The 19,966-nt window shown below is 44.8% G+C and overlaps 1 protein-coding gene and 1 non-coding gene across 2 annotated transcripts in view; both read right to left on the minus strand.

The window, feature by feature from the left end:
• Window positions 1-19,966, minus strand: part of EEFSEC (eukaryotic elongation factor, selenocysteine-tRNA-specific) — a 217,154-nt gene that overhangs the window by 39,478 nt on the left and 157,710 nt on the right. The window lies entirely within an intron of this gene.
• Window positions 14,269-14,340, minus strand: TRNAT-GGU. Its single transcript has one exon. It is a non-coding gene; the product is annotated as a tRNA-Thr (tRNA).

Raw genomic sequence — 19,966 nt, forward strand, 5'->3', positions numbered from 1 at the left:
CATGAAATACAAGTTTCCAGAGTAGGGTTCATGATGGGCTCATGATACAGCAGCCTTGCTGAAATGAAACAAGTCTGGATGTTGGTCAGCTCCTAGATGGGAAACCTCCTAGGGACCCTCTGCAGCTGCCTTGAGTTCCATCGTGGACAAAGAGCAGGCTATAAACGTTGGGGAATTTCAGACAGGTGCTTTCTCCCGGTAGGGAACCGATTCTCAACCGGGTGCTGGTCTGTCATTTCAGACAGAACCCGGTTGAGAATCGGTTCCCTACCGGGATGAAGTGGCATTTCACAATTCCCCTGTTCCGATTAGGAACCGGGAGGGAAGCGTTTTACCTGTCAACCGCTTCCGAGGAGGCTCCCGTTCCCTCTCCCGGTTCCGATACGCTTCTTTCCCCCCTTTTTTCAGCCGCGCGGGCTTTTTTTTTTTTTTGAACGTTCGGCTTATATCGATATATCGATATAACGCTATACCGATCCCATTGGAATACATTGGAATACTGGTATATCGATATATCGCTATAAGACGGACTTTTAAAAAAAAAAACCGTGGGGAAACAAAGCGGTGCGTGTGTGAAACGCCGAACCGCTTCTGAATCGGCTCCTTTCTGGTAGGGGCAAGCCGTGTGTGAAACGGCAGCCCTCTACCGGTTCATCTGCAAACGGAAGACTCCCGGCTTGAAACCGGGAGAAGACGGGTAATGTGAAATTCCCCGTTAATACTGTACATGAGTAAGGTTAGAGGCTCCTTTGTCAAATGGCAAGGAGAAAGGCTGACAGAGAACATTACCAGGTATTTCAAAATTTGTAGTGGTAGCTAGGCATAAAGATACTCCATGGAAAGCGGACTTTAGTCACCACTTTCTCCCCAAAATCTCTGTACTGCTGTCAGGAAGGGAAAACACCTGAGAGTAAGGAGCCAGGTCACAGAAACCATGGTTTGAATTGTATATTGTTATTGACCTGAATTAAAATTGCTTTGGGAGCCAATCTGGTTGGATTAATAATTGTGCATGTAAACCAGGGTGGTATACTGATCAGAATGCCAGACTAACATCTGGGAGACCTAGCTTTGGATCCCCGCTCTGCCACAGAATCCCACTGGTTGACTGTGGGCCAATCATATGCTGTGAGTCTAAACCTCTTCAAAGGGTTGTTGTTGTGAGGAAGGGAAAGGAGCACCATAAAAGCCCCCCCCCCTTTCTTCTTTTTTTAAGATGGCTTCAACAATCTAAATTCCATTTGATAATTTAATTACTTAGGACAATATATAGTTTCAGTGTACGTCTGTCTGAACAGTGCACTGTCATAAGAATGCAACAATCATAACTGTTATATGTGACACTATGCTAAGCCTTGTCTTGTATGTAGAGAGCCAGTTTGGTATAGTGGTTAAGAGCAGCAGACTCTAATCTGCAGAACTGGGTTCGATTCCCCACTCCTCCACTTGAAGCCAGCTGGGTGACCCTGGGTCAGTCACAGTTCTCTCAGAGCATTCTCAGCCCACCATATGCCTAGCTCGCCACAAAAGAGTTAGAGCTGCTGGCTGCCAGACAATCCTAGGACCTCCTGGCTATACTATACACACTGCCATATGGTAGTTATTATTATTTATGAATTATTATTTGCCTTGTATGTGCAATAGCAAGAAGGTACTTCACAAAACATCTTCCATCTTTAACAGAAAACTTTTCCAAGTCATCAGCAAAAACAATGTGGAGGAAATTGGAAGCCTACACTGTTCTCCTACCAACGCCATCTTTAACACACTGTGTTTTCAGTCCCCCAACACAACATTATGCCTACTGATTGGAGCTACAGTATCAAGTGATTATTTTTAGTTTTAGGTGGCAAACAGCTGCTCTATTCATCCTGAATGCTGCTCTCCTTCCCCACACAGCTTGCGGATATTACAGTTAGATTCCATCCATTCTCAGTGTGACCATACATCGCTACTGGCAAAGAGTGTGATCACAAGAACTTGGAGCTGGTGGAGGGCATGCAAGAATGAAGCCGCCTGTGTTCTTGTTAAGAGCATCTGAGCCTCTAAAATCACCCTAAGGAGGAGGGAGAGAAAAAGTGATGGCAAGTGTGGGGAATAATTACCTCAGAACCTTGAAGTATTGGTGAGAAAAAAACCCACACCAGCTACCTTTATTTTTATTCTAAGTCTTGGATCAGGTGAATATCCTAAATTTCTTCCTTAAAGTCATTATTGGACAAACGTTTTCTTTGTGCAGCAAATGAACACACATGAGGCACGAGACATGAGACAGTCAATAGACTTCCACTGAAACAGAAGATACTTATGAGCACTGTGGCTTAAGACCCCTTGTGGCAAACCAGTCCTGCTGACTCATGAGTGCCACTCCATTTAGCCGTCTGAGGCATCTAGGTACCAGTGGCCACCTGAGTCTCTGCCCAGTGACCACTGCTCTCTTAGACTGCCTGTCCCTCAGAGGGCATTTATCAGGCTAACCTGATCTCATCAGATCTTGGAAGCTATGCAGGGTTGGTCCTGGTTAGTATTTGGATGGGAGACCACAAAGGAATACCAGGGTTGCGATGCAGAAGCAGCTAATGGCAAACCAACTCTGAACATCTCTTGCCTTGAAAATCCCACAGGGTCACCATGAATTGAGTGAGACTTGATGGCAAAAAAAGAAAAGATAGTACTGTTGCTGTCAACTGACCATTTTAGGAATTACCTGCCAAGAGGGTTAGTTCTCCCAGCTTGCCTTCCCTTTAACCCAGAAGTTACAGAATTCTAAAATTAAAGAGCCAGTTTGGTGTAGTGGTTAAGTGCACGGACTCTAATCTGGGAGAAACAGGTTTGATTCCCCACTCCTCCACTTGCACCTGGCTGGATGACCTTGGGCAAGCCGTAGTTCTGCAGAGCTGTCCTTGAAAAAGAACAGTTTCTGTCAGAGCTCTCTCAGCCCCACCTACCTCACAGGGTGTCTGTTGTGGGGAGGGGAAGGGAAAGGAGTTTGTAAGCCACTCTGAGACTCCCTTGGTTAGTGAAGGGCGGGGTATACATCCAATCTCTTCGCCTTCTTCTCTTAAAAGCTCTGTATTACCTTGAGAGTCTTTGTATAGGCAGTCAACCCTTTGTCTGCTCCACACAGCAATGGCAGCTATTAAGATGGAGCTCAGGCAATGAGAGCTCCTTCTCCAGATGGAATCCGCCAAGATGGACCTGCAAAATGGATCTTTCTCCATCCATGCCAAGGGATTTTTCTCCTCTGTTTTCCCACCCCTCTGTGAGTCCACAAATCCTTTCCTGAGATCTCCAGGAAGATAAAATCTACCTGACGGTTCTTTTCCCTTTCTCCATAAATGTACTGGACTCCATTGTGCAATTTTGGTCCAACAGCCACATCACCAATGATAGCATTTTCAAGAATTTAGTAGAGAAGTCCATGAAAGCTGCTCAGAGGCACCTCAACTGAAAAAGGACACCAAGTAAGTGTTTAAAAAGCACCCCCTGAAAAGCATTCTGAAACAGAACAAGCTAAATAGTAGTCCATTTCAGCACTCTTAGTGGAGATGAGGAGGCAGTGAGGTAAAGGGCAATAGTTTAACTATTTAAAAATGCCAGGCACTTAAGAAATCACAGTTGCCTTCTGATGTGAATGTTAAAAGTCTATTTTTAAAAAAAGAGAACAAAAGTTACAAAGCTTCTATTACATTCTAAACTCTAAAACAGGCTCATAAAGTCAGAAAATATTTATCTGATAGGGCGGCAGCTTAATAAAAATTTTTATTAATCTTTTACAATTGCCCTGTCAAGGGGGTAAGCACTCAGGCACCTCTCGCCCTCCTAAAAATCAACACACTCAAAAATCTTGCCCACCTGTCAAGATCCAAAATGGGAACGACAAGGCTGGAACTGGAACTCCCTTTTCAACCACAGAAAAGCCAACACAATACACATTCCTTTGCAGTGTGTAGTGTGCCACAGGGAAGTTCCTTCAGAGCACTGCCTACACTGTTCTTCACTGTTAAAAGCAGTAATGGGAGATTCTCAATATTATTACTTGCCCCAGCACTGCTTCCTTACTTCACCCCTAAGCATACTTGCCTGTTAGAAATGTGACCTTGGCTTCATGTGCTCATATGCTGAGACACTGTGTATAAATGACACAATACTGTCACATTTGATTTTGCATTGTAGGGCCTCTTCTAAGTTTTCTGGAGAGCTGGCCATTGATGGTGGGCAGCAGGGTCCTGATGAATGGACTTTGTGGCACAAAAGCAGATGCAGACCATCACTTCACTAGTTGCCACACAGTCAGGTCAAAACAGTTTTGAACGCCAACGAGAAAGAAGGATTTAACACTTACAACTTTATTTAACCAAGTTAGTTTTATTGTATGAAGCTGTTCCCAAATTGTTTTAATTGCTGTAGTGAGCTATCTTGAGCATCTACCAATAAAGATAGGCATAAATGTTTGCTTTATTAATTAAAAGCCATTTGGCGCTTTCCGGAAAAAGTTGCCATGAGATTCCTAACCCCAGGAGTAGCTTCCAAGATAGCAGGGAAGTTGAACTAATGCTGCTTGAGAACTTGTATAGCCTCCATTTCACATGCTCAGCCTGCACATTAATATTTTTTTTTAGAGGACATCATAAGTCCCACATACATTTTTGTTGTTATGCAAAGTATTGCCGACCTGTCTCAGAAGGGAACAGCATAAAACAATAAGATTAGAAATAGCTCTCAAATTAATTTTAGTCAGTTATAAATGATCTAGATCTAGCTGCCCTGAGCCTGCTTGCGGGGAGGGTGGGGTATAAATCAAATGAATGAATGAATGAATGAATGAATGAATGAATGAATGAATGAATAAAATCAAGGGGCAGTATGCCATTTACTTCAGTGGGAGGTATACTAATCCCAGTGTCACCCAAGAGTATATTGAACAAGGATGGGCAATATAAGTAAGATATTAATGCTGGAGAAAAGATCATAATCATGGACAATTTTAAGAAATTTCTTTCTGTTTAGAAACAAAAAGTAGTACGCTGTTAACAGTGCTTTAAAAGTTAGACTAAATAAATTACTCAATGGATACTTAAAGCATGCAGTAATATTTTGAAAACACCAACAACTGAGAACCCACAGAATGACCAAGTAGTAAATTGGGTGAGATTATTATTATTTAGTGTAGTGGTTAGGAGCACGGACTCTAATCTGGGAGAACCGGGTCTGATTCCCCACTCTTCCACATGCAGCTGCTGGTGTGACCTTGGATAAGTCACAAGTTCTCTCAGAGCTATTCTCTCAAGGACAGTTCTCGGGAGAGCTCCCTAAGCCCCACCTAACTCACAGGGTGTTTGTTGTGAGGAGGGGAAGGGAAGGTGATTGTAAGCCACTCTGAGACTCCTTCAGCTGGTGAAAGGTGGAGTATAAATCCAATCTCTTCTTCTTCTTTTGTCAAACTCACCCCCCTCAACCAGTATAAAACCTGCATGTATACTATGGAATCAAAACCAAGAGAGACTGAGATTTTTCCATTCCTTCCCGCTTCCAGCCATAGAAAATTATTTCCAAAATCTATTTCCAGTCTCATTTTGAGTGATCTGTCTAATCAAACTTCCATCATTTGCCATGAAAGTTTTCCCCTAACAAACAAACAAGTGCCAAGTTCAATGTGCATCCTTAATCCATAATTTTGAACATGCCCCCAAGTGACAGTTCCTAGGGCCAGAGCCGACCTGAGGTTGTCCTGTGCTCTAGGCGAGCGCAGATGCCAACCTCCCGGAGGGGCCTGGAGACCTCTCCGCAAGAACCAGGCTGGGAGGAGGGTCACCCAGCCGCCGCCCGCCTCCCCCCCAGTCGCCACCACTCGCCTCCCCCCCTCCCGGCCGCCGCTGTGGCCGGTGGCGTGGTAGAGGGTGTGGTGGCGAGGAGCGAGCAGGCTCGTGGGGGTGCGCAGCTCTGAAGTGCAGAGCCATGGCCGCCCGTGTGCCACGCCCCCACGCGCTGCCGGCAGGTTCCCCGGCAAAAGCTTCCCCGGCTGCCTCCGCCGGGCGCTCCTGAGTTGCTAAGGGCGCCAGAGGGGCAGACACCTGGTTAGGGCGGCGGCGGGGGGTTGGGGGGCGCAGTTTGGTGCCTCTGAGGGCCGGCGCGCCCTAGGCCAGACACTAGCTGACCTAGTGATAGAGCCGGCCCTGCCTAGGGCCATCTTTCTCTCACACACAGTTACCACAGAAAAGCCCCACTCACCTGTGTGGCATTAGTTTAGAAATTATCTAACGCAGCATGAACATTACTCCTTATTCCTTGAAAGGAAGCAAAGATCCCTCCAGTGCAGAAATGCAGCAGGGACAATTCTTAGCAGTTTCCTGACAAGACAGATGCTTCCCATCAGCAGAGTCATGTTTGTATTAAACAACAGATATTTTTAACATATTGTGTTACACTATCCATCTCTGTGAACTGCCCAACTTGTAAAATTCTTTTAATTATGTTATTTTCTCTCCACTATCTTCACTATCTACTGTTATTCATGGTATTATTGTCTTTAGTTTCTAGCCTTAGCTATTAACATTGTTGCAGTGGTTCTTAGATGGAGAGATTTATTGTTTAATAACTCCTCTCAAATGCTTCAGTGGGGACTGTTTCTTTCATATACCCCCCCCCCCCAATGTTCAGGGCACTGCTTTTGTCAAAGAAAAACAGACTGACTTTGAGCCAATGGCCAATCCTTGCCCTGACACTGCCACTTATTTCTTGGGAAGCGCAATAGTATAACCTCTGAGCTCAGCTGGATTAAATTTCAGCATAATGTTCTCAACAAGAATCAGAACAGCATTGCTAAAGTGCACCAGAAGGGTAAAATGCCGACTGTCAAGATGAATGGTTTGTTTTTATTTTTATAGAGATTTTCTAAACTTCAACTTTCACCCTGCCTTTCCCCTTCATCTCACTCTTTCCTCCTCCCTCCGAGAGCTACCTCCAAATGCCCATCTGTCAGTTTCATTTAATAGAAACCTATAATTCCTAGCTAATGGATGCACTTGGCTAAGGAAAGATAATCTCCTTGGGCTCGCTTCAGTTGTTTCATCCCTGTTATCATATTAATATTGATTAAATGCAAAGTGCAACGTTTAAGTGAGACTGCACACATTATTTAAGGGGGATAAAAGCATACAATGTTGGGCCTGCACACTAATCTACATGAGAAACGGTCTTCTTCAAAATCGTCACTGCTTTAAATTGGATTGTTCTTCCTACCATTGATGGTGTGAAGCTTTCGTTGTATGGCTCTTTTAAGAGCTTGGGTGTCTTGCTGGATCCTGATCTGTTGGAGAAACAGGTGTCCATGACAGCAAAAAATGCTTTTCTCTAGCTAGATCTGTTTAGAAAGATGACCCCTGTTTGCAGACACTGATCTGTCTGACCCATGCTTCAGTGACCTTGAGGATAGATTACTGTAAGGTACTCTGCATAGGGCTACCATCCTTCAAGACAATCTGGAAACTGAAGCTGGTGCAAAATACGGCTGCTCATCTGTTATCAGGGGCTAGCTGATGGGGCCATGCTGAAGAACTGCAACTATCATATACAGCATTCTGTTTAGTCATACAACAGAAGGCGCTCATGTGGACAAACAGCCCACATGCTGTTAGATCACTCCCCCTATGTTTGTCTGGTAGCCAACTGGGAAAAAGGAACATCTCCAACAGAGGCCAGTTCATGTTCAGCCAAATTCTTGACATGTTCAGCGAAATTCTGGAGATGCAACTGTATACCACCTCAGTAGTCTGACTGGATCAAATGCTCAGAACCTCAATCTGACCAGATAGCTCAGATTTCCAGAGGCAAGGCAAGGCCACGTAAGGGACCAGTCTGGGCAGTCAACCAACAGATATACTGCATCAATGAGAAACCCTGCATTAAAGGATGCATTTTTGAAGTAGTAAGATTTTATCCTATTAATACTTCAACAATAGTAAACCATCAGTATAACATCTGCTTATGAGCATTTAGTGCTCAACCTCCTTCATATCTGTAAAATGGGAATAACAGAACCAAACTCACAAGAGAATCTTATGAGGCCCACTACTGAAAATTACTGTATTCACCTATTAATTATTAACAAAATTAAAGAAATACTATTAATGCTAATAATACATACAGCCTGTGGAAAGGTATCAAAGAAAGAATTCTTGTTAACACATTTAATAATACTTATAAAATTCTTTTTTAAAATTTAAATTGCTTAATTAAAAACTTGTGAACAGAGGATAGTGAATTTTTCACATGACAGAAACCAGCCTGCAATATAATTTCAGATTTAATAGAGGATAAATTGACCTGTTAATACTAGAATTTAAATTTGAGTTAAATGATTCAAGGGACTACTATATACTTACTAAGCTAAATTTACTCTTACTTTAGGAATCTTATATTCTAATAGCCACCTGTGGCTCCTATCTGCGAACAGCTAAAATCCACGCACCAGGGTCATATGGGGGCTAAAGAGATTTTTCTACAAACTTGGAGGATTCGCTGTATTTGCAGAGATCTTTTAAATCATACATTGGGAGTTTAAATCCCCCCCCAATAAAAATGTGTTATCTGTGCATGAGCACCGTGGTGTTACCACCACCACGGTAACAGTGGCCAGGATCTAATGCCGACCTGGCAACAGCAGTGGCGAGCCATACCAGATCCAGCAGCAGCAGCAGCACTGATGGGGAAGGGAGAAGAAGCCGGGCCCGGAGGCCAGAGCAGTTGCACCAATGGGGATGAAGCTGCAGTGGGCCCAGTGGTGGCAGCAGCAGCAGCTGCAATGATGGGGGGAGGGAGGAGGCCACAGTGGCCCAGCAGGAGCTTCACGCTGTGATGGAGGGGGGAGAAGCTGTGGTGGGGCAAAGCCGGGAGTTGGTGGGGTGCCAGAGATGGTGGGGTGAGTGTTTTGGCGGCCCTGGGGATGACAGCGGGTCCAGTACTGGAGGCTGGGAGATGTTCAGGGCCGATGAGGGTCAGTAACAGGTAAGAAGGGAGCCAATGGCAGCCCCAGCATCAGCAGTAGCAATGATGGGGGGGGAGAAGCTGTGGCAGGCTGAAGCCTGAAGCTGGGCTGCACCTGCCCAAGTTGTAGCTGATGGGAGGGAGCCACAGTGGCCCCAAGGATGCCCTCAAGGCAATGGGCGGTAATTAAGACAGGGAGAGGAATTCCCCCCAACAAGTATCACGGGTCCCCACTTGTAAAGTCTAAAGGCTAAAAAAATTCTAAACAGTTCATTAAAAATGACATGAGCATGGGACAGGGATTATTTCAGATGACAAGAGCTAATAACAAGTGCCTAAATATTCATGCTACCACATTCTATACCTTGGTTGCCAATTTGCTTCTAGGCACAATTCAAAATTCAGAAATACGTTTTTAAATGAATGCTTCTAATCCCTAAATTCTATATATGCATCTTTAGAGTACAATTTAGAGTACAATATGCATCTTTAGAGTACGAGAACGTAGTCTCCATTTGGGTGATACCTTTGCCTGGAAAGGGATGCTATGTCTTAAGAAGGAGGGAGGTTATACCATGGCTAGGAAAGCTCCCCTGAGATGTCAAGAAGGCTAACCTAACCTTTTGAGATCCATATAAACAAGAAACTGAACATGGAAAGCATTGAACCAAGGGCCTGTTGTTTATCTAACCCCTGTACTGCAAGAGACATCAATCCCTGCCTTATTAAAGAAATGCATACACTGGCCCGGCATGCCTACTTAAACAGCTCTCTCATATTCACAGTTTCTCAGAGGTCGGAGGAAGTTCTAGAGGGGCCTGTTCCATAAATAAAATCCTTCTGCTTGGCGATAACTAAATTGTATTAAGTCTGGCTCAGACAGCTCCAATTAGAATCCTTTGGTGCGGATGGACTACAGAACTCTATACTAGATGGCGCACAGATACAGGCTTTCTTCTATTCCCCCATCCACTTCTCATTCTAAGTCACCTTTACCTGCGCGCCAAATGAAAATTTAACACAAAAGCTCAAACACACTCTCAAAACTTCATCAATATCTGGGCAGCAGAATTCTCTCAAAGCAGTCACAAAACCTACAAGTATCTGACATATTTTGGTTTTATAGTGATAATAAGGACTCCAAACTATTCCCCCAAATAAGGCTCAGCATTAGATCTGAGGAGTTCTGACTGAAGAAGGAAAGATCAGTTGGGTCCTGGCTCTCCCCCAAGGATGTTTACCTGTGAGTAAGGAAGGAAGAGATACATATAAGGAAGCAAAGTTTCTACTACAGGGATGTAGTTAACAGAATTCACTTTATAGCCCAGAGAGCTATACTGATCTCTACTGAGATCATCATGGCAGACTCTCTTCTGCGTCTCTCCTCTGAGTAAAGGAAGAAATCTTGCCACAAGACAGCAAAACCTCTCTGCTGTTGCCCTCCCTCTGAATTATCCTCCCATTGGAAATATGCACGCCCTCCCTCCCTGATCACCAACTGAAGGGAGCTATTGGGGCAAGCATTCAGAGAAGCGTTTCAAACTCTCTTTAGATTCCCATGTGCTGTGATCTATTTTATTTATTTATTTAGGATATTTCTATGCTACCACTTTAGAGTCCTGCTCAAGATGGCTTACAATCAAAATATCACAGTATTAAAAACACACCATTACAAACAAGCCACTGGACAGCATAAATACAAAGGCAAACCATTTAAAAATTGGTAAGATAAAGCCTAATTAAAAGCCTGAATAAAAAGATGTGTTTTGGCCCGGCACCTGAAAGAAAGTAAAGGAGGCCCCAGGTGAACCTTAAAGGGTAGGTGTTCCATAGGTGAGGTGCCAACACAGAAAATGCCCTGCCTCTAGTCACCATCCACCTCACCTCTGAAGGTGGGGACACAGAGAGCAAGGTGTGAGAGGCAGAACTTAACTGAAGAGATGGATAGTATGGGAAGAAATGGGAACAGCTGACTGTGCTCTTTTGCTGGTTATTATGGTTTTTATTGATGGTATTTTTGATTTTGCTGTAAGCTACCTGTGACAGGGGCCTTGAGAAAGGGTTGTAATTGGAGAGATGAGGCCCGCAATAAACTGGGTGTCGGCCAGGGTTTCAAACTCAAAGGTGAGACTCATGGTCAGTAATTTGAACTCCATGTTTATTGCCAACCAGCCGTGAGACAGTCTGCATTGTGTTTCCCAAAGTACTCTCATTCCAGCTGCATGGTAGTGCCACTCCCAGCTGTTGTGACCAACCCCAACTCTCAATCCAGTGCCTCCCAACTATGCAGGACTGCTTCCTATGATCCCAGCTCAACATCCAGGAATGGCCACCTTGTCCATGGTCCCTCCCCCCCTCCCCCGGGTCTGTGGCCCCAGTCCCGCCTAAGCCCTTATGGCATGCTCTGCATACTGCTACCATGTGTGCCAGCCATCCTTCACCAGCCATCAGAACTCCTGGCCACACTCAGCTTACTGGTCATTCTGGCTTCTTGCATCTTTCTCCTCCCCTCCCCTCCCCCCCCGCCCTCGTGCCATCTGGCACATACTCCTAGGTGTCCTCTGTCCCTTGGGAGGTCCCTGTAAAAACCCAGTGTCACACCACCTCAAACCTGGAGAGTGGGATAGAAATATTTTAGCATGGCTGCTTTACTGAAGATAGTAAGTGTTACAGCCACACCGGTTCAGCTATCAACCTGCTAATCCTTTTCTAAGCAACTTTGTGACCAGACATGAAATACGTATCTATAAAATAGCAGCACAATTCTCAAGAACAGAAGAGACACTATTCACATGTCAAGAGAAGAGGTAGTATAAGATTATGGATGCAAGCATTTTTAAAAGCCCCCAAATAAAGCTAAGTATCGGTACACTTAGATGGTCAGCATCAAATCTGTGTTCAACTTCCAACCCTTAAGCTTTTTTTTTTTTGCTTCTAAATTCAGATGAGCTTTAGAGGCTTAAGTGTTCTAACTCCTTCTTGCTAGCCTTATGCAGGTAACTCAACCATGTTGCCTGGTAAAAGAAATTCACTGAGCTATTAACTGCAGAAACCTGCTAAATGGATAAGCTTCTACACACAAATTTTGCTTCATTAATGAGTTATGCTCTATTATCTTGCATTTGTTCGCTAGGGCTTTGCTTAAGATAAAACAGTTTGGCTTGGTACAGAGTTAAAATGTATCTGTAGCTACTAGGAACAAGTCTGTAGCCGCCTCTCTACAAACAGGAGGAGCTCTAACTAGTGAGACCGCTTTGCCAAGACAAGATGGGGGTGGGTGGGAGAACTGCATATTGCGGTGAAAATCCATAAATCCAGCTCCATCAACAGAGACATAGAAGCAAAGTCAGGTGTGGCTCAAGATTTCATTGGCCTCCATGACAACCATAGGGCTGCCTCAAGTGAATAATTAGACCTACACACTGTTGAGGTCACACCTGCAATCTGGTATTTTCTTCAGGACAAGAGGAATATGATCTCACGTGGTGGAACTGGTGACAGGTCTTTTGTCATTTGCTTCCGTTTAGACTTACAGGGATACCGAGGAGAAGAAGAAGAGATTGGATTTATACCCCGCCCTTCAGTACCCAAAGGTGTCTCAGAGCGGCTTACAAACTCCTTTCCCTTCCCCTCCCCACAACAGACACCCTGTGAGGTAGGTGGGGCTGAGAGAGCTCTTGACAGAAACTGCTCTTTTTTCAAGAACAGCTCTTATCAGAACTACGGCTTGCCCAAGGTCATCCACCCAGGTGCAAGTGGAGGAGTGGGGAATCAAAGTCAGTTCTCCCAGATTAGAGTCTGTGCACTTAACCACTACACCAAACTGGCTCTGTTGGGGAGGGACATCTATTAAAATGATCCGCCCCCTGGAGCCAGATGAATCCAAATGGCTTTCTGATGGCTCTAGGGGAGTTTCCTTTTGATATTGTTAGTGCTCCTATTGATAACCCTGGTTGATTTCTGGAATGAGAAAATGACCCAGGTGGTTGGCACAATTTCTCCCAGGTCCCCCCCTCTCAAGTGTTAGAGCCCAGGTAGTCCCTTGGTTCACTGAGGCTGGGTACCAATTTTTGTAAAATAAAACATAAATAAAATAAGTATACAGCTAGTGAATGGAGATTAATGCTGGTATACCTGCATTCTCTGCTGTGGCTCCCAACTTGTGGAAGTGGCTACCTGAGGAGATCAGGAAGGCTTCCACAGTTCTGTCTCAGCAAACTACATAAAACTAAATTGTTCAGGATGGCATTTTTATAGAGATTGTGGCAGATGGCCCCGCAGACCCACAAGCATAGCTCTGTTCAACCCTCTAAGATGTTTAGGCATCCAGTGACCATCCTAGGTCTCTGCCCAGTAATGTGCCACTCTACCAACTCACTGGTGTCTGTGTCACGTGCTCCCCAGCGACTGGTAACTACAGGGACAGCTTAGCATACTTGTGCACTCCTGTGCCAAGGGATTACATCTCTTCTGTTCACCCGTTCCCCCCCCCCCCCCCCGTGGGTCAAAGAATCCTTTCCTGAAATCTCCAGGAAGACAAAAACTAGCTCTTCACACCCCCAAGTCTCTTTGTCCCCTCTAGGTATCACTGTGTACAGTATGCATTATCTATTTATTGTACATATTATCCCACTCTCACTGCACTGTTTTCTGATTCTGTAATACCTGGTTTGTTTCACATATCATATTTAATACTTTTTGACTTATTCAACTGTTTGTAATCCTAGGCCCATTACGCATGCATATCTTACTGCAGATTTTCCAAGCAGTGAAGTCTTCAAGCTTGACTTCGGATTCTGTGCGTCTTGTGTATTTATTCTGCAGCTATAATTTGAAAAATGCACTTTTCTAAATCAGTGTGGGAACGTCACTTGTGACATGTGAGGGATGGTGTCCAAAGGTTTTTTTTTTTTTTTTAAATGTGCAATTGTCCTATCACAGCTGCACAGTAGTGTCCAGCAAGTGCCTTCCATTTAAATCCTTGTGGTTCAGGTCTTGTGCATGTATTTTAGTGTTAGTTTGCTGAATGAAAGGTAACAGAAAGGAACACAGGCAAAGGGGGAAAACTGATATTGAAACTGACAAGACTCTTTTTTAAAAAAACTGACAAGCAGCTGCGAAGCCCTCTTTCCCATATTGAACACACATGAACACATGAGGCTGCCTTATACTGAATCAGAACATTGGTCTACCAAAGTCAGTATTGTCTACTCAGACTGGTAGTGGCTCTCCAGGGTCTCAGAGAGGGCTCTTTCACATCACCTATTGCCTGGTCCTTTTAACTGGAGATACCAGGAATTGAACCTGGGACCTTCTGCATACCAGGCAGATGCTCTACCACTGAGTCACAGCCCCTTCCCTATTGCCAAGCACTAGGAGATTCTCTGCTGTGTTACTGGCCACTGTGAAAAATGGGAAAGAGTCACACAATTTCATAATATGGAGGAACACGTTGCGTGTACAGAATGCACAGTAGAACCCACTGACACTGGCACTGCAAGCTTTGATAGTTGGCAAGAAGTGTGTGTGTGCACGCATCTGTGCAAAGTCAGCTGCAACTCCACCATCCTTTGCACAAGGCTGCAAGTTGTATGGGGGAGGAGTTCTCTGGCAGAAGCTCTGGAGAGCTTTTTTAGTCTTTGTAAAGAAAAATGGTTCCTTGCTTTGCTCTGTGACATGAAATCCTTGGTCCAGGCTGTAGAGAGGCCTAAGAAAATCTTCCCAGAGACAGCAGAGCACAGTGACCTTGCCAGCTAAATTGTTTGCAGCTGAAGTGCTAGGGAGTACCAACTGCCCTTAGTCCTTCCAGTTAGCACATTCCAAACAACTGAAGACATGGACACCTGTGTGGGAATGGGTGTGACCTATCTGCAGTATGGTTTCATTTCTCTCCCTCCCTCTTGTCCATCCTTGGATGTCACATGCCTAGCAACCAAAGAGAGTTACATCACCTCTCCGGTGTCTGATTGGTCTAACAGGCCTGGGGTCAATCAGAGAGCTTTTCCATAAATCTAGTTAGTCTTTGCACTATGGAGCAGAGCTAGGAGTTGGTGACCACTTGGCACAGAGGTATGCCAGTGACCTTACAGCTCCCAATGTGGCATCCTACTTGATTCCTGCCTGGAAAGGCTGTGCCTTGATCATCTTGTCTTGCTGAACCTGATTGCCTTGTTGAACCTGAATGGTAACTGGAACCTTGTTTCTATGTGACAGCTATGCTGTAAAAGCTTAGGTTTATTTGTTTTATTTCCTTCACTGTCTAGTCTTGTTTTAAATATTTTTGCTCCTTAAATAATTATATTTTTATTCTGCTGTTTTTGCCTTCATTGACCTCAAAGCCTTTATCCAGAGCCTTGACTTTTGACCACCTACTAGCTAACTGATTTGTGTTTGGAAACTCGGACTACTAGCTAACTGATTTGTGTTTGGAAACTCGGACTGCAGGCCCAGTCTGCAGGGCTGACTTTTCATGTTAATTCCCTGAGAAGCCAGGAGACTTGTCCTTTCCCTCCTGGGCTGTTGGGACAGACTTAGAAAGGACTAGTGGCACCTACCAAGACTAGGGTGAGAATTAGTCTCTCTCTAGTATTTTGTAACTTTGTTTTGACGCACCCTCCTTGTAAACCAAAAGTCCTTACCCGGGACTGGGACTTTTGACAGTCTTGTGCCACTAAATTGGAAAAAAAAGTATTTTCACCAATGACCTAGCACAGCTGCATAGTTACACTAATTTCCTGCCCTTCCTTGCAAATGTGTGTGGTTTTCTCTTTGTGATTCTCTAATTTGATCCTGCACACTGATCATGATTTTGCATTTTTAAAAGCCTCTCCTGTGCAAAAAATTTCCTCCAAATGGATCAATGCCAAGTGATTCTTAAGTTCAGCAATTTGCAGAAGGTCCATGTGGCTCAGCCGCCATTTTAATGTTAGGCTTCTGGAGACTGCCAAAATGGTCCCCCCAAAAAAACTTTGTTCACTAAAGCATTAAAGGGAAAAATGTTTCCAAGACTTTAGGCTTCCCATCCCAGTGTCTCTCTCTTTACATCTCATGTCAATTTCACTGTGCGCTGTCAAACTCCCCCTCCCCTTTATTTTGTTTGCATGCAGCACTGAAATTATCTTCTTTTTTTTTACTGGGAACTCTGCCATTTGCCTCCTCTCCAACCCCCTTTCAAGTCAATACCAGCTGGGAACTAACCCTCATGTAGCTCCTTTTAAACTTTCCCTCTGTTATTTTAATTTTTTTTTAATTCAGAGATCCAAGACTAGCAATAGTCTCATATTGCTAGACTCATTTCACTCGTCAATTTTTTAAAAAATTTAAAACTAGGGAAAAAGTAATTAATGGAGCTTGTACACCCGATAAATGGGGGAGGCTGATGGGAGGTGCAGAGCGGGCAAAACAACCTCGATGCGGGTGGGGGAGTGACCTTCAAGGGGCGGCAAAAGAGCAAGGGGAAAATCCGAGGGAATCTGTATGCTTTTGAATTACCTTCAGCTTGGAAGAGAAACAAAGGGAAAAATTGGCACAAAAGCACTCACAGAAAACCCGGGGAAACAGCAACCAGAAAGCAAACTGACCACTGAAGGGAGGAAAATCAACGCAGAATGACAAAGAAAACCCGACGGACATGCACAGTGAAAGCGAGGGAAAACACCCATTCGTAATAGGCCCCTGTTGCATTCCTTATCAGATGCCTCATCCGATTAATTGGATTGACTTACACTGTGTTATCTGCCTCGCGTCTCAGTGACAAAAGCAGACTCTAAAGTAATATTCAAAAGGGCAGCAGCACCAATATCAATATTTGAAACCAGATAGATCTGAAAGCCAGAGTCCAAGATCCAATGTCTACCTAATTTCCAGATCTGAACATCTATCCAATGCCTATCTAAGCAGCAGAAGCATGAATCAAATTGAATGGGGAAAAATAGCTTCTGACAAGGGCAAGCCAATGAGGGAACCCACTTACCTGAGCCTAGGAGGTGCACTGGCATGAGGAAAGCCCTGAGGCACTGCTGGAAGCAGAAGGGTGGATAAACAGTTCTAAGAATTCTTCTGGAAAGGAAAGGCATGTGGAGACAGTATGGGCTCAATGACCCTGGAGCCTGGCTGAGCCAGCAGCTGAGAGTGGTGGGCTAAGCAAAGGCACTCATGAAGGCAAGCCTTAAAAGCAGTGGCCAGACACTTGTGGAGGTGGCTGATGGAACACTGAGGGGAATTCATGGGCCACAAGAGAGGAGGGGTGCTGTTACCTACTTCATCACCCTATTTGTATGAAGGCCAGATTCAATGGCTATTGTGGAACTGCTTGAGAGGCCTAACTGTACTTGGGTGGTAGAACAGGACCCAGGAAGCCTAGACATTTATGTAGCTGTCTGGAGGTCAGTCCCATATCAGCAACCCCAGACTCAAACCTGGTAGCCTTGCACAACTGTACACACCGAAGGGAGAGACACCCCCTTGAGGGAGAACTCAAAACAGTAGGAATGGACGCCTCCAAGGACGCAGTCACCAAGATCATGCAAGGGCGAGCATGAATGAAGGAAATGAAGCCCCTCTGGGGCACCGAGATGCCAACCAAGTCAGACAACGCCTGAACAAATGGAGCAAGAGAGGGGGAAAGGTTGAGACGACAACCCACCTCAAGTTCCACCCTGAGGAGCAGGAACAACCAAAGGGGGCAGAGGAGGATGGACCACTCACCCGGCAAGATGTCGAGAAGATAGGGAAGAATGAGGGTGGAGCACAGAGGGAGAAGTGAGGGAATGGGAGAACCCAGTGTCCACCCTCCTCTGAGGGGGAAGAGCTTCCCAGGCTGGAGGGAAGGGCAAGCCTGGGGCGGGGAGATTTAAACAGGGAAGAGGAGGTGAGCCAGGGAGGAATATCTCGCAGCTCTATGTCAGAGGGAGAAACCAGAGTGAGAGAGAGTACAAGAATCCCATAATAGGGCTCGAGGGGGAGGAAGAGGATTTGGGGTGAAGTTCTAACCCTCTCTCCTCCCAGTTCTGAGGCTGCACCTTCCGATTCCTCCAAGAAATCAAACCCTGGAGCCGTCCCACCCTATGGTTGGAGACCTTCAACAACCAGGACTTGACAGTAGCTTACTACAGACCCCAGTGCTACAGATTGCTCAGGAAATGCCCAGCCCAGCCACAAAGGTAAAGTTAGCCTTGGTAAGCAGTAGGCACACAGGATGACTGAGAGAGGGACAAGCGGGTAGTTGAACAAGAAGGGCAAGCCGAAGCACACAGATCTTAGGCGGAAGCAGAAAGTGAGAAGCAGCAGAAGAGGCAGTGGAACAAGAGGCTGAAAGTGGGACATAATGAGGAAAAACAGTGCAGAATGGCAAACTTGTTGCTTGTTGTTCCTGGCTTACATAAATCAGTGTGGCCCTGTGGGGTGCTGACCAAAGCAGAAACACTCTAATTCACACCTGTCAGTTAAGATCACAGAGTAAAAATCTTAATGCTGATCCAAACAAATATAAATTCAACAGGTCATAATTGTGAGATGCAGTTTCAAATGTCACCCACTGTGCTTAGCAAGCAGCCAAGAATTTTTTTTTGGGGGGGAACACCTCTGTAATCAATAAAATCCAGATTTCCACCTCCTCCATGGTCAGCAAGACTTTTACACAGTCAGAGTTTAATCTGCTCAAGAAAGGATCATGAACAGAAGTGATGCCTCCCTGGCAACCAGCCTCTGTCAGTCTTTGTCCATGCCAAGTTTTACAAAGCAAGAAGAAGGAGATTTATGTTCCAAGTACATCCTTAAGGATTTTCATTTTTTGTTTATTTTAGAGGTTGAGGAAGGAAGACTAGGAAAGAACAAGCAGAGCTAATCTCCAACGTTTAAATATGCAACATGCACTTATTTATTTATTTTTACCCCCTGGGCTTCACCTCTTAGCTGAAATCCTCCTCCTCAGCTTCCTCTGACATGGAAACAGAAGACAATACTGTAAGCCTTGTGGTTAGCAGCTCTTGATCTTCTAAGAATAGGAAATGCCTGATGCAGAAAAACACAGCTACTTCTACTAAAGACCAAGATTATCTTGTTCTAATGCGACACAAGCAAAGGATTGCCAAAAAACAAAAAACAAAACCCAACCCACAACCTACCATGATTCCCCACAAAAAGTGAGCAGGTTGAGTGATAAACAGTATTGATTGGGATGCCTGCACGTGAGGAGAACCAAGCGGCTTTATTCCTATTAGTATCAATTGAAACTGTGCAATCACACTGACCTGCCCACTACCACAGTAGTAAACTATGAACATGATATTTATGTGCCAATTTTTACTGTCTGGGAAACAGATCAAACAGTTGAGGTGCCACTAAGGGTTACCAGCTCTGGGTTGGGAAATACCTGGAGATTTGGGGACGGAGCCTGGGGAGGGCAGAATTTGAGGAGGAAAGTGACCTCAGCAGGATATAATGCCATAGAGTCCACTCTCCAAAGCAGCCATTTGCTCCAAGGGAACTGATCTCTGTAGTCTAGAGACCAGTTGTAATTCCGAGAGATCTCGAGGCCCCAGCTGAAGGCTGGCAACCCTATTATCACTGAACCTACATTTTCTCTCTCCCACCCTTCTGTGAAGCAAAGTTTCTACTACCGCCATATACTTATATCAAACAATTTTCTTTTGTGGGAACCTTGACAATGAGGGAGTAGAGAATTAAAGGTCAGGCTCTGCATGACAGTAAACCCCCCCCCCCCATTTCATTAAGAAAACACAAGGCTTATTTTCTTAGCAGAGGCCATAGTTACATTTAATATGCTTGTCATTAAGGTTATATACACACACACACTTATCTCTCCTTATATATAAAGCCGTAGTCCAACATTCCAAAATGCGCTCCTTTAGTGTTTGGCCGGAAGAACTGCCACTCAGAAGACGCTGGCTGGGTTGACTGGCTGCTTTGTGCAGTCCCGCCCAGCGTATCAAGGTATTTTGCATATGGAAGCTGATTGGAC

Source organism: Gekko japonicus, unplaced genomic scaffold (genome assembly GCF_001447785.1).
Source record: "Gekko japonicus isolate JY-2015 unplaced genomic scaffold, Gekko_japonicus_V1.1 scaffold69, whole genome shotgun sequence".
In the NCBI taxonomy this organism is placed as follows: Eukaryota; Metazoa; Chordata; class Lepidosauria; order Squamata; family Gekkonidae; genus Gekko; species Gekko japonicus.